Below are 17072 nucleotides of genomic sequence, written 5' to 3'. Positions count from 1 at the left end.
AGAAACACACACCTAACAGGATGGGGAAAGCAAGATGAGGGCTCTGTGCAGGGTCTTTTAAAACTCTGCCCTCCTCCAGCTATAGATAGACCAGGGTAGGTAATATGATTTATTATGTTGAGAGAAATCGCTGCCTGCAGAGCACATTACTAAAATCTATTTGACATTTATAAGAGTTTGTAGGTCCCCTTGGGAGTTTGTTGTTTTTCTAGCGCCTCACTCCTCTTCGGGAGCATGTAATTCAGAGACATGGGAGTCTGGAGGCTTCCATTTGTCCTTTGCTCAAATTGTCCTCTTCCATAATTGTCAGCCAATTATTTCCATCAAGATAATAATCTATAAATGTACAGTTGGATCTGTCAAAATATCTTTTACATCCATGCAACATTAATGCCCCAAAGTAGAAGGTAAAATGATGCTCCCCCCCCCCCTTCATATTTTTATTTCTTTCTGTTGTAGTGTGTGTTTGTTAGTAGGATATCTTGAATATAAAAGGATGGATTTTGATACGATTTACAAGCAATTAACGTTTCAAGGTGATCTGGTTTCAAGCTATGTGCAGGATATAACTATTTGCTGTTTTTCTCAACAAGAATAGATCACTTTTGATCCAATTCAATTATTCTATTTAAGGGTTGAAAATGGAATGCCTTGATCATCTATATAATCATCAGTACCTTCAAATGATATGGCATATTTCAATGAAATTTATTGAGGCCATTCTTTTTTAAACTAAAGGTAAACATTAAGCTCCTATATCAAATTCTTGATCAGTGGGTCTCTTTTTTTGGGGGGGGGGGGCAGGGTTGGGACAGATTTTATGATTGGATATTGATGATATTGTGTTCAGATTCCGTATCCGCAAAACATGGAGACTCTGAGTTCTTTCTAGTGGGTGGTTCATTCACCTGCACAGTGAATGAAACATGACATTAGGAGGGAAAACGGGAAGTGATCAATCTAAAACTGTGTTCTGTTTTGTCCCCCTTGTTGACTGTTTCTTAGGGGCCAGATGACGAATAGGCTTATTTCTGCGCATACAGTAAGCAATAGTCTTGTCTGCCAGTGAAGAAAATGGCCGGAGGAATTTAGGGGGTATAGTTGGATTCATGTAGCTTTGTGAAAAAATAACACTTGGTTCATATCAGTGAAATCATCTTTTTACTTGAGATGTGAAGCCTGAGGGAAAAAATACAGAAAGAGGATCTTGGTTGTTGGTTTTTATGCTGTGTCATGCAAATGATAGAGCAATTACGATGAAACTGCTGCCACGGAGTACATTGAGATTGATTTGACGCAACCATTTTAAAATTTAGCTGCGATCGGCCTGTTGCCCAACACTGGTTTCAAAACTGTGCTTCTAAATAAAGTAAGGCCTCTGGTAGGGTTTAATGGTACCAGATCATCAGGGACAAAGCATCCGTCAGAGGGCATTAGATCACATTCCTTTGTTATTGAAGCTACTTTCAATCAATGCAATTCTTCACTGGTCAACATAATGTCAGCATGATCTTGGTGGGCTTATAGATAAACCAGCAATGGGCACAATACATCAGAGCAAGGGAAGCTTTAGCCAAGGCTAAGTGATCTTCGGGAAAGCCACTTTTTATGAAGTGTCATAAACAAGAATCATTAATTTCAGCCATGAGAAATTCACAAATCCTGCATCCGAACAGGAACTGAGATTCTTACACAATCTTAGAATGTTATTCTTTGTGCACTGCCCCCTAAGTCCATATACACAGTGTGACTTTCAGTTTGATTCATATTCAAATGAAACACTCAAATTGGAACTCCACTTCACACATCAAAGTCTGTTTACAGGTTTTTGAGAGTGCTACTCTGTTGGGGCTAAAGAAATGTTTGATTTTGAGAAAAATCTAGGAATGTGGAACTATAAAGGAACAAGGCTATAGTCTATCTACTCCTTATCTGAAGGCTACAGTGACTGCTACGAGCATTTCCAACACCCCAAAACACCCGCCTGCAGTCAAGTTGCAATGAGGGAAAGGAAAACATCATGTTTTGACTTGGAAGAAGCACCAGTTCAGTTGATTTGTTTTTCAGCTGCCTGTCATGAGTTTTGCCATGTACAATGCTAAATCAGTCAAGTTCTCTTTAAAAGTTGGAGCTGTTGTCTGAGTACTGGCTCCGTCAGTGTGTAAAGAAGCCCAAGTGTCATCAATTACTTGTTTCTGCTGACTTCAACCGACTTCCACAGTCATCAGTCTGTCATGTTGGCAACCACCACACCTTGCTTTTACACCACTGAACACACTCTGGGAAAATATATGGACTAAATGTCAAGCCAGCCACAGCCTCCATCTTGATTCAGACAAATGATGCAATGTGGCCACAGATAAAACATCCAATTATGTTTCCAGTTTTTAATTTGTCCTAATAATTTTCTTTTTAATACCCTCATTTGCCTTTTTAATCTTTTGCCTTGAGGAATCGGAGTTGAGTTGACTATCCTTCACAGTGCTGCAATCTTCAACCTACCTGTGCACTAAGATATCACGCATGACCTAGCTTAAAGAGGTGCTGCTAACTGTAGGCTTCACCGCATTTTGTGATGCTGGATTTTATCTCCCCTGCTTGTCAACCCCTTTACACAACTATCTGAGATCAAATGTAAGCATGCAAGCATGCCCTGTCCATCTGTGCATACTTGTGTTTCATGGAAAATGTGTCTTATCGGAGGGCCAGTTCTTTAATGTGTTCGCCTGCCTTCTGGCTCTATGTTAAACCCCTGCATTGCAGCACTGCCAGTGGGATTTCAGCAGGCGCGGCCCTTTTTTTCTCTAACCCTCTATCCTCACAATGGAGAGATTAAATTTGGGCCAGATCCCTTCTGCATGGAACGCTCCTCTCTCACACATGCACATCTTCCAATGCACATATGCTATGCTCCAGAGAGTCCAGGGCAGCCAAGAGACCCCAAAAGTCTCCTGTAGCTCCCTTTACCTCATATGAATCCCCCCCACCGTCTGAATGTGAGAAACAGTCATGTGAAACCACGTGTCTTAGAGACAGACACAGACAGAGAGAACCAGAGACAAAGAAAAAGAAAACATGGGATCCTGAGGGGCTCAGTGATTCACTGCTGTCTGAGAAGCTGTGCAGTAATCTTGTTAAAGAATGGGAAGGCACCACTTGTTTGGAGTGGAGTGATTTTTCCAGTTTTTGGCTGTCATGGTTCTCTTCATCAAGTTGATCAAATAGAGAATATTTATTTTCATTTACTTTACTGATTCAGGTTTATTCAAGGATAACGCCCATCAAAAACATGTAAGAAAATATGCCAGAAGTATCCAAATGGTGATTTCATATCTGCTAATAATTCAATCCATGAGACATAAAAACTTGATAGTACACAAGTGTAGGACAATGGAGTATAAAGTAGGTTCATGCAATGTAAAATAAACATTGCTGTTTTTAGAGTTAGAATGGAAAGTCAATTCCCAACATTTTTTAAATTTAAGTCATTTCTATTGTCCACCTCCTGTTACAAATACATTTGACTCAACAAACAGCTTTTAGTCTGAAAAGCATACAAAATGTTTTAGATACAGAGTTGAAAATAATATCGCTTCTATCACACTGTATTTTACATTTAGTTTTTGAGTCAGCAGCTTGAGTTACACAGCTACTATTTACATACAAAAAACACTGTATCATCTGCATACATTCCAATATTGGGAACAACTGCCATATCGTCAACATACAGTGCAAATTAAATGCAGCTAATTCCAAATTTGTCTTAAATGTAGTCTTGAGTAGTTGACAGGGTTACAAATTGCACTGATTAATCATTCAGAGAGCTCTTTCAGTCTGTGTTCATACAGAATGACACATGTAGCTCTTGACGATCTCACAGATCCGACCACTCGGAACATCAGACTCAGTGATGGTATCTTTGTTAAAAAATCAAGTTCCGTTTCCCTGACTTGGCAACTGTTTCTCCTAATTTCAAAGGGAAAACACTTGACGAAAGTGGCTAAAGCATCTGCTACTTCAGCTGGATTGTTTCTGAGTGTTCCATTGACATCAAGCTCTAGTAGCTTGACTTCACTATGGTTTGGTCCAGCTTTTTTAACTGACTGCATGAACTTTTTAGCAATACATCTTGCCTTTTTTCTTTTGGGAAAAAAATAACAGCCTGTCCCTTGTTTATGTCTTGATTCAGTTTCAACAGCAATCTTTAAGACCAAGAAATGTGCTGATTTATTGGCATCCCTGCTACAAGAGTCAAATTTTGGTCAAATAGCTAAGTCAGAATATAAATAAATTTAAAGTCTTTCACCAGTCTATTAGGGATTATAGCTGTAGGTTGATGTAAACCCTTGTATACGTTGTTGGGCCTGTTTATTAGCTTAGAGAGAACAAAGATAAAGATAAATATAGAAAGTTAGAGTCCAACAGGCAGTGATAGATTTTACTGAGCTGATCATTGTTCAGAAATTGTCGTAAAATGACCTTAATGTAATGAATAGCCTATTTCCTACTTTTTTGAGATCTATGACAACATCCGTTTTATGGTATGTGTGATCCCTTTCTGTATGTATAGATTATTTAATTAGTTATTTAAATGTGTGAGAAGTTTGCATGTTCTCCCTGTGCCTGCTTGGGTTCTCTCCAGGTACTCATGCTTCCTCCCACAGTCCAAAGACATCAAGAGGGGACTAGGCTAATTGGATACACAAAATTGACCATAGGTGTGGCTGTGTGTGTGAATGGTTGTCTGTCTATATGTGTTGAGCCTGTGATGGACTGGCAACCCATCCAGGGTGTACCCTGCCTCTCGCCCAAAGGCTGCTGGGAAAGGCTCCAGCCCCCCCGGGACCCTTAACAGGACAAAGGTAGAAAATGGATGGATGGAAGTTTGTTGCCCCAAGGCTTTATCACATCTGTTTTTTGAGTAAATTGGAGAACAAGTTTAGGATAAAATTCTTGAGATGTCATTGTTAAAAGTACATGGAACTCCTTCTGCAAGGAAAGAGAAGCAGAACCGCATCTACAATGACCCCATGCCATCCAATTGCTTCCGGAGACCAGATTAATGAACCTGTAACCATCCCCAACTCTTTTATTAATGGATAACACCCGGGGCCCTGCAAAGGACTCCCTGCACCCTCCAAACCAGTCCCAAGAACTCAAATAGGTAACCTGCTTTCAGCAGCATCGGAGCTCCAGAGGCTTAGATCAAGATTTGTTTGTTGTATGAGTTCCGTTGGTGATTTGCCTTAAAGAATGTGTACCTGAAAAAAACAGGAACAGGGATATATTTACCCAAAATGCAACATACAAGTAGATTCTGATGATGAAATTGACTATTGGTTATCTAGACCTATTTTACATAGTAATCCAAGAAAGATTTCTCTGCAAGGCTGTTAATTTTATCATGTTCAGTGACATCATGACCTTCACCGATTTTGCTCAACAATGTTCATGACTTCGGTATCAGACTGGTAATGGGCATCAAAGGACAATAGTTTGTTCCTTGGGGACATTAACAAGGAAGAGAAAGATCCAATTATGTTAACCAAGAGGCAATTCTGTTTAATGTGATTGTATCTGGGAATCTGCACATCAGAGCTTGTCACCCCCACACGCTGAACAATTTCTGATCCCAAGAAACTGTGATTGACTTCTTATAAGTCCTCATGGGATGATTTTCACCTCTATAATGTTTATGTCTTATCTGTATTTTGTGTTTATATAATAACACATGGTGTTATTATTATTGGTATTATTATGTAAGCATATGACAGATGTTTCTGCCAGTCTCTGAGTGCTGCAGTACTGAAACTCTCCTTGTCACAGCAACCCTTCAGCCAGTTGCAAACAACCCTCTCTGACAGTTTCATAGTGTTTCAAGCAGGACTCTGAGTATTTCACGGTGCAGTACCTCAAGAGTCCTGAGCCTATAGCTCCATGTACCATGAAATTATTCCTCAGTGTAACCCGTGTAAAAAAGGTCACCAGCACAATGAACAGACATTTTCTTTCAGTGTTTGAATGATGTTTGTTGTCAGCAAACATTTTGCAGCATCAACAGGGTTATATGATGATTTTTTTTTTCTCTGGATTATTACCTAGAAAAATACTTTAAGTCATTATTAAGTGTTTACTGTTAGTGACAATACTGCAATATGCAATGACAATGTCTGTTGTTTCATTCTTAGGACTGCACTATCAATAGGTAATTGTGTCATTTGTCCTTGTTAATTCCAGTGAAGTATTCAAGCAACTGAATTCTTCCAACTCTATTCTCACCATGTTTCATTCCTTTTTAAAGTACATGATTATCATTTAATCCATCCATCCATTTTCTACTGCTTATCCTGTTAATGGTTGCAGGGGGGCTGGAGCCTATCCCAGCAGCTTTCGGGGCAGTTCACCCTGGAAGGGTCGCCAATCCGTCGCAGGGCCAACACATATAGACAGACAACCATTCACACTCACAGCCACACCTACGGTCAATTTAGAGCATCAATCAGCCTAGTCCCCATTTGCATGTCTTTGGACTGTGGGAGGAAGCTGGAGTACCTGAAGAGGACCCACGCAGGCACAGGGAGAACATGCAGACTCCACACAGAAAGATCTCGTGCTGGAGCCAGGGCTCGAACCCGGAACCTTCTTGCTGTGAGGTGACAGTGCTAACCACTGCACCACTGTGCCACCTATAATCTAAATCATTTCATAAAATTATCCTAAACATCCCTGAGAAATTAGTTGAACAAGTTCTATCAGCAATTGTGTTATTGCGTTTACTTTGCTGAATCTGCAATTGCCATGAACAGAGAAATCATTAATATTGATTCAAAAGTAATTTTTCTTTTAGTTTTTATAAATCTTGGACACTGTCAGTCTTTTAAAATGAGATACTTAAAATGTCAGTTGAACAAATGCTTTACTGGAAATCTGTTGAATATCTGATTTATCAGGTGCTCCAAAAGGCTCAATTATTGGAACTTTTATTTTGAAAAGATTCCAAACTCAGTGGACATGTAGCAAGTAGCTAACATTCACTTGTAGCCTCATAATTCTCTGTATTTTGATGACCATTGTCCGAAGCAATATAGCACTTAAAATTATTTATGAAATAAATTGCTGTGCCTCAAGATCATTTAAATAGTACATTAAAAATACTTTATTTCGCAGAAAGGTAGCTAAAAACACCATCTTTTGGCAGAAGGCTTGTCTCATAGGGTTTAACTAACTTTAATGTTAGTTAAATATTTTTCCAAATACTTTTACTGACTCGCCGTTATTGGAAAATCAATAGTGCGTTCATCCAATGCTGGATAAAAGATATTTTCTATTTCATTGAAGAGCGCAGTTACAGGCTAATTCTTTCAACACAGACTTAAGGTGAGCACAGACAAATGTTCTCCCATTCAGCAGATGATTGTAAACGCAGCCTTACAGTATACACACACTTCTGCTGAGTAAACTGGCAAAACACATTGTGTAATGGAGTAGGTTATTATGAGGTTGTTGTTAATTAGACAACAACGTATTATTGGAAAAATGTTGTACAAAAAGGCTAGTGCATTCATCCATGTCAACCAGATTTAATTACTGTAACCAAAGCAAACAGAAAGAAAACTCCAGCTCATCCAGAAGACAGTAGCAGATTTGTGATTTGTGTGTGTGTGTGTGTGTGTGTGTGTGTGTGTGTGTGTGTGTGTGTGTGTGTGTGTGTGTGTATATGGGTGCATGTGTTTAACATCAGTGTGAAATTGGGGGGGGGGTTTGACTTGTCAGTATCTTTTGGAGGGTCTGTAGTATTCAGGTGGCAGGCAACTGCACTGAGAGTAAAGCACAGGATGGTACAGAATCAAGTAGAGACAATAAGAAAAAAGGTAAAATAGTATAAATTGTAATACTTTATATCAGTGAAGTTTAAATCATAGAACAAGAAATTGCTATATCCTAAGAATTACAATAACACTGTAGGCTCTTAAATTTTATTTGTTATAGCTACATTACTGCTGCATACACTTTGATGTAATGCACATAAAGTTTATTTTACTCAAGTGTACCATTCAAATAAAATTGATCCTATATGAAAGTCATAGTTCAGAGTGTTGTCCTGCTGATGCAGAATGCATTTGTGCAATTGAAGAGCACAAACTGAAGTTAGTTTTCTCTCCCTGTGGATGTCTTTCATGATACAATTACAATAAAGCAATTAAGTCCAGTGAATCATGAAATTGATTGTTTTGCCAAAATAGAAAAAGGAAATTGGGACACAAGTTGAATATCCTGAGAGGTCTGCAAAGGAACATGAATAGAATGAGCATAAAAGTTTCTTATTTTTGTTAGCAAATTGTGATTTGCAAGCATATTAAAGGTCCCCAGACATTTTATGCTTAAGTGACTGCTTAAGTGCCTTAAAAGATGTGGCAGCCAGGTGGGTTGTGAACTACCTGGTTCAGTGTGGGTGGTCTTGATGGTGACTAAGTAAGTTAACAGCTAGCATCCTCAATATAGATTTATCCTGTTTATTTTAAATCGGGAAGGCCATCCGCTCAGTTCTGGATTTATAAATGTCACTTTCTCTTTTGACATTTGCATAATTTCTGTGGAAAAAGTCCACCAACCGGTGACTGGTTAATGTGTAGGATTCTGTTGCCATTCTGACCTTGAAATAACACGCTGCACGATTTGGAGCCTTTGTGTTAGTCATATTTATACTTTTACAGAATCTGAGTTTCAGGTGCAAATTTGAATACAAGTTTGAAAGTTTGAATTTAAACAGTCTTATATTTGCCAGATGTCTATCAAATCAATCATGACATCCCTTTATAGTGGCACTTCTGAGCTAAGAATAACAGGTTAGGTTCTTTTACTCTGAGAGAACTTCGCCTCATGCTTTTTTTTTTTTTTTTTCCCTTTCCAGGATTTCTGACAGAAGACATTCTCACTGTGGTTACCTCCAGCAACATTTCAAGATTCAAGACTTGGCTGTAAGTAGTTTACCTGCAAAGATATTTCTTTGCAAGAGGGTATGAGACGAGGCTCTGTGCCAAAACCGAGCAGGATGTGAAGGTTGTGAGGGAAGGAGAAGGAGGAGATTCTCCACTTCATCAAAGCAGTCCAGTGTCATTGTTGCGACCATCCTCTTTAAGAGTTGACAGATCACTGCACATTGTTACATGCCTCCATCCTCTGCAGCTCCCCTCACAGAAATATCATCCATCTCTCATCACTTCAGAAGTCCAGCTTGCCTTTGTGCCCTCACTGTCAACTGAAAGCATCGCCCCGATGGTTTACTGTCTATGGCTGCATGCTTTATGAAATATGGGTGGGGCAAAATGGCTACACTGCAGTATATCCTTGTGTTAGGTGTTGGCTTGTGTATGTGTGTGTGCGTGTGTGTGTGTGTGTGTGTGTGTGTTTGTATGTGTGTGTGTGTGTGTGTATTGGCAATGTAAGGATTATCACATATTAAATTTATTTTGATACTGTCATTGACATGTTTGAAGTATTGGGATAGAATATTGATTTTAATTCCAACCCTGATTCTGAGGCTGTAATATAACACTCTGATGAAGAATGTATTTATTCTTCAACAGATTTATTTTCAATTCTCTACACAAGGACAGCTGTGGGTGCCTGGATTTTAACTATCTGGGCGGATCATAATCCACCTGGTCCCTGGGGATGCAAAACAAAACTGTAAAAAAAATGAACCATCCGTAACACACAACCTAAGATTTGATAAATGAACTACAATTCCTTGCTTCCACGGGGAAACAAAAGTTATATTACATTGTGAAGCTGTAGAAAAGTGTACAGGCTCTTGCACATTAGCAACCATAAATAACATTATTTGTCATCCATTTATTTCAGCTCAGTGGTAGTGTCTTTATGTTTACTGTCATTTGCTGGTGATTTTTTTTCTTCTCCTTAATGTACAATACAAATCAAATGAAATGTCAGTTTAAAAGCCTGATAACCACAATACACTAAACTGTAGGCTTGCATTTCCCTTCAGGCCCTACAGGTCACCCAAGTACAAGCTACACATTTCAACACTTGTTGCATAGTCTAGACCAGGGGTAGGGAACCATGTGCCATGGAGAGCTGTGTGTATGCAGGTTTTCCTTCCAACCAAACACTTTCACAGGTGATTCCACTGATTAACACACCTTCAGCCACAGAAGAGTGTTAATCAGTGGAATCACCTGTGAAAATGTTTGGTTGGAAGGAAAACCTGCATACACATGGCTCTCCATGGCACATGGTTCCCTACCCCTGGTCTAGACTCACAGTTGGCTCACAGTCCACAGCCCAGGAGGAGCACAGTAAAATATTTTTTTTGCACTGTGTTTGGAAAACGCAAATAATCTGAAGAGTGCTCCACTAGACATACATCCGTGTGTAATCACATGTTAAATATCAGCATTAACTGTTGTGTGTTGGGTTTACCCCTGTCTCTCCCATTCATTTTAAGAAAAGCTTTTCTTGAGCGATGGAGGGGGCCTTCTGCAGTGTGTGGTGAGCAGGAGAGGCATAGGGAGAATAAAGGTGCCGCCCACTGTGAACAAGCATGATTTACTGTAGGACTGGCTTTTTGTGCGCAAGTCTCCAGCATAGCCTGCACACTCCAGCACTCAGCTGATTAATCAAGAGTCATTTCCATGAGTGATGGAAGCTCTAAAGCCTCCGAGGCTACAGCAAGCTAATAAACCCCTGTGGACAAGAGCCACGCCTGGAGGGGTGGACGCTGCTTTTATACCGGCATGGTTACTAAAGCCATGTGCATGGTTTGGTCCACTCTGTTTTATCATTATTAACATTGATTATCTCAGCATCTGATGAATGAGAATTCATGTCCTGGGGGCCGGTGGCACACATTTAGTTGTTTGAATATGCAACAATATTATAGATTTAGGATTTTACTAATGTATAGAGCTGCCTCATACATTTTTTATGCAGGGGAGTGTTTCTCCAGAGCAACTGGAATAAGCCACATAAATTCAGTCTTGTCTCTGTATTTGACCAATGCACCACAGCTGAATAAGACAAAAAATAATCCTTGTATCTCATCATGATGAAACTTTACATAATTAAGACTCAATCAGAATTGATTTGTATAGCCCTTTTCAAACAAACATACTGTTACACTAAGTGTTTTACACAAACCACCCTCCCATTACCGCCACTACAACCACATACACACACACACACACACACACACACACACACACACACACACACACACACACACACACACACACACTCACACCCCTTGTCCCTGAATAAATGAGAGACACCTCAGGGACTGAGGAAACAATGAGGTACAACTAGTGGCAGAACAGAAAAAAGGAAATGACAGTACATTTGCAAAAATCTATAAAAGTACATGTATTTAAGTAGAAAGAATGTTAAAACTAAAGTAAAACCAGTATCAAAGTAAAATGACATAGATGAAAGACAGAACAATAGATTGAAGTGATTAACACCAAAAATAAACCAATAATTATTTCAAAATTCCAGAACAAATATGTCACTTTTTTTTTTTTATTAAAATACCATGAAATATCTGTCCTGGCTTATATTCATATATACTTTATTCATGCATCTGGTAACATATTGATATGTAATAATTTGTGGAAATTAATTTTTAAACTTATAGAAACCATGGCATTCTTGTTATTGAAATAGACTTGAACTCAAAAACGACAAAATCACTCTACATTTTCATTTGCAATACCTCGTTGATTCATTTGTTGTCGCACATATTGAAGCCTTTGACCAGCATTGTGGAAACACATTATAGAAACACGGCTCTAGCTGTGAGCTATCCTTCTCACTCTGCCAGGTCTAAAATGGGCCGACACAAAGAAACACAAAGTATCGCATTGTTGGGTTTCCTCACATCTTCAGCGATGCATCCCAGCACATGCACAGAACCAAATCTAATCCTTGACTGTCAGCCTGTATATTTGTATATTTACCACACATACATATGAACAACATTTGCTAAAAAAGGTTTTGAGATTGGGGGGAGCAGCAACAATGCTTCACTGCTTCTGTTTAGAGCCTCAGCAGACATGAATCTTAAGACTTCACTTGATAAAGAAAAAGCAACACTAGATAATGTCATATGTTTGTGCATGTGTGATGTACTGTATATACTTTATCTTTTTAATGCAAATACAGGTTTTTGTTCTTGTGTCACCTGCATAGATACAAAGCACAGAGTCTATTTTCTTTTATTTTTCCTACCAGCCATGTCTTGTCTGTCAAATATGGCAGCTGTCTCTGAAATATAGTCACCTTATTAAAATATAGAAACAACACATGGTGTGGCATGTGATGTTGTACTGAAGGCTGGTGAAGACAAAACATTACTTCCCACCATCATTGACTGAATGGTGCTAATACAAAGCTGAGAGATTAGTCTCCACAACACGTATGCCTTATTAAATATTTATTCTAAGTTGCACTGAATCTCTCTGGAGACCTGGCCTGTTTAGTTCAAAGTGAGGTCTCACTGAGTTTTTCTTTCTCAATGAAATCATGATGACTTGATTATTATCTTGCTGTAGCAGCAAAAATTCAGCATTACAATCAGATCATTCATACATATCATCAGTCACTACATATCATGCTTCACCATGTTTGATGTCTCTTGGGAAAGGTGCCAGGAGCTGCTCATCTTCAGTTTACCCAGAATATCATGAATCTTGCTTGGATCAATACCCTGTTCCCACTGTGCACCAAACCTGCCTACATGGGTTTCAGGGCACTGGGCTGTGAGATACCTCTTCCAATGTGGAAGCAAAGTGCACGGATTGATACAGGGTTGACTAGCTTTCACAGAGTCAATAGCACAGTCTAAATGTCATCCCACATGGGCTGTGAGGAGAGAATAGAACCTGTAGAGAGCTGCCATTTTACTTTCACCCTACACTGAACAATATGGAGGTGAGCAGATACTGGACGTGCTGAGGCGGAATCCATTCAGGCGTAATCAAGTTGCTTGATCTTGAAATTTGAAAGACCAGAACTCACTATGTCCCGTCAAAGCCGGTTTTAGTTTATTTCTTTCATGCTGCCATTGCACAGTGTGATATCTTCCCTCACTATGTTACATGTGGGCATTGTTAATTTAACTAGAGCATTCTGTTATTCTATAAACAAAGTTAGCAGTTGAATATAGTCCCCAAACAAATACTCCTGTTTGAGTAATATTTGCAACAACAAACTAGTTTCCAACTGTTTTGGAAAATTGCGAAGCATTTTTTTTTTTTTTTAGAAATCAAACAACGTGTCCCTGAGCTTGTTATTAAAGATTTATGTTTTCACTTGAATGAATAGTTTTGGTGCCGAGGGCAACAACAAACAGAGTGGGTTAAGTTGGAAGGGCTGAGAAATGGACTGAGGCCTTTTCACTTTTAACAGCATTTGTTGAAATAAGAAAAATGGAGAAAAGAGTGCATACCTTGACTGAGGCCATATGATGTTATACTTCTAGATTGATTCCAAAATCTAATTGATGGACCCCCAACCTATGTTCTAACAGCTTACTACATTTCATCAAAATCCATTGGCGTTTTTTGAGACATGTTTCTAACAGGCAAACTAACACCTGACAAAATGTTTTAGATGTGAATCAAATCAATGGCGTACGTGCTGCAGTTTCCTGGAAATATAGATATGTGTTGCATCGATACGTACAGCAATGGCTGGTCCACCTTGTAACATCACATTTCCTCCTACACATTTCCACACACTTATCCATGATCCTCCTTTATTTCAGTAAATGAAACCATTTATTATCATTTTTTTGTCCCGTTTCAGCCACTAATGTACCTGAAAGAAAAACAAAACAAAACAATAGCATGAAAGCTTTCAACTACTTTTTCAGTGGTGTAATTGCCTCCGCCGGACCACAGTGGCATTAGTCACGTGATCACACTATTGTGCAGCTCCAACACATAGCTGTAAATCAAGTTTTATTTTCTTAAATCCTTTGTGTTATCATTTTCATACACCACTTCCTGTTTCTTTTTTTTTTTTTGCTACCCTTGTGTTGTTACTGTACTTCCTTTTTTGTTCATATTTTACCCCTATATTTCAGAACTCTAATAAGTTCCAGTCATTCCTTGGTGCCAGATTGTCATTTCACCTTAAGCCCACACTGCTATCCAGCCTTCTACGCTGGCATTATCTCCATGCTTCTCTCTTGTTAGCAAGTTTATAGGATTTTTTTCATCTACTTCCTACCTGGCAATGTTTTCCTTACTGTACTGATTTTCTTGCTTCATGGCTTCTTTGTGAAATATTTTTTTCTCCCCTTTGTCCCCATAATTGCTAGAGTTTCTCTAATTCAGAGCCAGCAACCATAAATTAGGGGAACCCTGAGAAAGGGTATTGCCATGGACAGGAAACAAATTACATTCCTCCTTCTCCAGTTATGTGTTTTGAAATTACAAGCCATCTCTTTCTATATATGTGTCTCACTCCTTTCCATTTTAAGCGACTGAGATTTTATTGATTTCTGGTTCAAGTGCTCATTTCTGGCCAATAAGGGGGGGTGATTCACTTAGGGGACAATGATAATTCTTGGTGACACAGTTATATCCTAAGGGCTCCAAACTGTCTGGTTCTGCATTGGTGTTAGGCGAAAGAGTGCGTCACAGCTTCACATCAAACAAGCAGATTTACACAGTGATATTTCTCTTATAAGGGAAAAAGAGCAGCTTGAGCACAGGGGGTCTAAGTGGTCTCGCTGATGATTTTGCAGTTTAAGCATTTAAGCTATGAGCTGATGTTGTTGTTTATTTAATCACAGGACCATATGTAAAACCCTCCTGTAAGCTACAAAAGCTTATATAAACCAGAGTGCTAAAAAAGAGATATGTATTTTTGCAGCAAGGTTTTTATATGATTTCCCACTTCCATATGCTTATATATGAAATTTACCCTCCTGATATTTGTGTCATGTTTGCGAGATTAAAATCTTTCTTGATGACAGTGGGAGTGGTGCATGTCTGAACACATAAGTCAGATAAATGGATTCACAGCTTCAGTCTACTGCTGTGGTAAGCACAGTAAGCACAGTCTTCTTCCTGTTATCTCCGGGCCTCATCTACTGTATGTCATTTGTTTTTTTACTTCCGTGCATCCTCTCCTATTTTTTTTCATGCCTCGTAAGCTCAGGAACATGTCAGAGCTCTGCAGAGTCCCAGAGAAGCAGTGCTTTTTCAACAAGGGTGTGAGCGCCGTTTGGACAGTAGAGCATATGGATGCTTTTGGAATGTCCCTATGTATTGGACTGGGACGAAGACTGCTGCATACAGCACCTTGTGAGCAGCATCGCAAATCAGCCGAGTGAGTAGTGAGCGCTGGAGTGGAGGGAGAGATGGAAGATGGAGAGAGAAAGCGAGGAGGGGAGAAGGGAAAGGGGAGGGGGGGATCCTTTCAGTGAAGGAGATAGAAAGAGTGGCGAGAGGGAGAGGAGGAGGGGATTGAGAGAAACAGAGGTGGGGGTAGTCAGAATGAGTGAATGTGTGTGTGTGTGAGTGTGTATGTGTATGTGAGAACAAGTAGTGCTGCAGTGGAAACAGTGCGAGGAGGACTGCAGTTTCTGGTACTGATGGGAGAGCGGTCAAGGGACGTTATTAAGGCATTGTAACATTAACCCTAAGTGCCTCTTTGGTGAATGGGTTAGACTGTTGTGGAGAACAGGATTACGGAATTACAGTAGTGCTGGTAAGGGTGTATTTTAACTCTCCTCTCAGCATTGCTTGAGCACTTCCTTTAAGGAGTGGAGTTATGGGTATTTATGGTTTGTGGTTGTTGCTGCAGTTTGAGGTTTTCACAGCTTGACTGTAATTTTTCAGATTCCTTTTTTTTTTACATCAACAAAGGTTCTGTCTTGTGCATGTGGTCCAAACTTTACTCAAAGCTAATGTGTAAGCCTTGTCAAGAGGATGCTCAGCATCCTCTGGGTCCAGCCAGCTATAGACCTCGCCTTCACAATTTGTTTTGATTCCACGTCAGGGACAGTTTTTGAGAAGTGGTGGTGTGTGGCGGTGGGATGGGGGTTAGCTCTCGATCTAGATTATTCTCATTGAACATGCCTCGTTTAGCCTGCTTGGTGGGTTTAGTACTTTGTTCCTGGAAAGTGTCCATGAGGCTGCCCCTCTGACAGATGCTTTGCTTACCCCTCTGGGCACAGCAGCAGCTCTCACAGCCTCCCTGAACACTGAAAAAGTACAGATGAAAAAAAGCCTGTAACTCTAACACGAAAATACCCCAGGTCCATTGTATTATAGCTGCATAAGACACAAACTAATGTGCTTTTATAGTTTGAGACCAAGTAGTCAGATGCAAAAAGAGACTGACAGTTGTGCTGAGGAGAATAGGAAGGGGTGTGGATTGTATAAAGTGCTGCAGGAGGCTTTTTTTCTGCTGACTCTCATGGGACATATAGCACTGACAGTACTGGGGTGACAGTACCAAGGACAAAACCTATCTTGGGCTGCTTCTACCTTTTATGCCTAATGGTGACTCTTGTAGTTCAATATTCTGCCAGAGGGATTGAATGAAATCAAATGTAACTTAAATTAATTCCAAGATTCAAGAATCTAGGTTACCTTTTTTCAAGTGTTATTGGGAGCCTGAATTTGTTTCCGAGAACCTCTGCAGTGTTGAAACAACTATGAAGCATTCTCATATGGTACACAAAGGGAATTATTCATTCTTGCTTCATAGCTGAGCTCAGTGTCCTGAAGTAGCATCTTGAAATCTAAACCAGATGTGTCCCCTGAGTCTCTGGTGTTGCAATAACTGGAGCCAGTCAATGACATGCATTTAGAATGGTCACACGATCACATGAAACAAACAGTGTGAATAATATGTGGGCTCATACTCTATACTGTTGAATATATAGTATACCTGCATATCTCCTCTCCAATAGCAGAGAACAGAGGACTGTTTGATGCTGAGCTTGCGCTGAAGGTTTCAGTCCTTCTCTCAGGCTCTAAAACACTCAGACAGGCTCATTAAGTCTGAACCTTAGGCTGCTGCTCCCACTGACACAC

At 39.7% G+C, this 17072-nt stretch overlaps 1 protein-coding gene across 6 annotated transcripts in view; it reads left to right on the top strand.

Moving 5' to 3' along the window:
• The window catches only part of LOC147255688 (synaptotagmin-2-like), a 66317-nt gene that overhangs the window by 22886 nt on the left and 26359 nt on the right, over positions 1 to 17072 (top strand). For 4 of the 6 annotated variants that reach the window (XM_086213549.1, XM_086213555.1, XM_086213548.1 and 1 more), the window contains one exon: positions 8912 to 8978. The exons of 1 other annotated variant lie outside the window; for it this stretch is intronic. The gene's annotated coding sequence lies outside the window, so the exon portion shown is untranslated. Of the gene's footprint in view, positions 1 to 8911; positions 8979 to 15571; positions 15739 to 17072 lie in introns of those variants that run through there. One more of the 6 variants, XM_086213551.1, reaches the window with a different exon arrangement.

Source organism: Aulostomus chinensis, chromosome 9, assembly GCF_037954235.1.
Source record: "Aulostomus chinensis isolate RoL2024-O1b breed Wild chromosome 9, RoL_Achi_v1.0, whole genome shotgun sequence".
Lineage (NCBI taxonomy): Eukaryota > Metazoa > Chordata > Actinopteri > Syngnathiformes > Aulostomidae > Aulostomus > Aulostomus chinensis.
The sequence above is the reverse complement of the archived record's forward strand: the minus strand, read 5'-3'. Positions and strand labels throughout refer to the sequence as shown.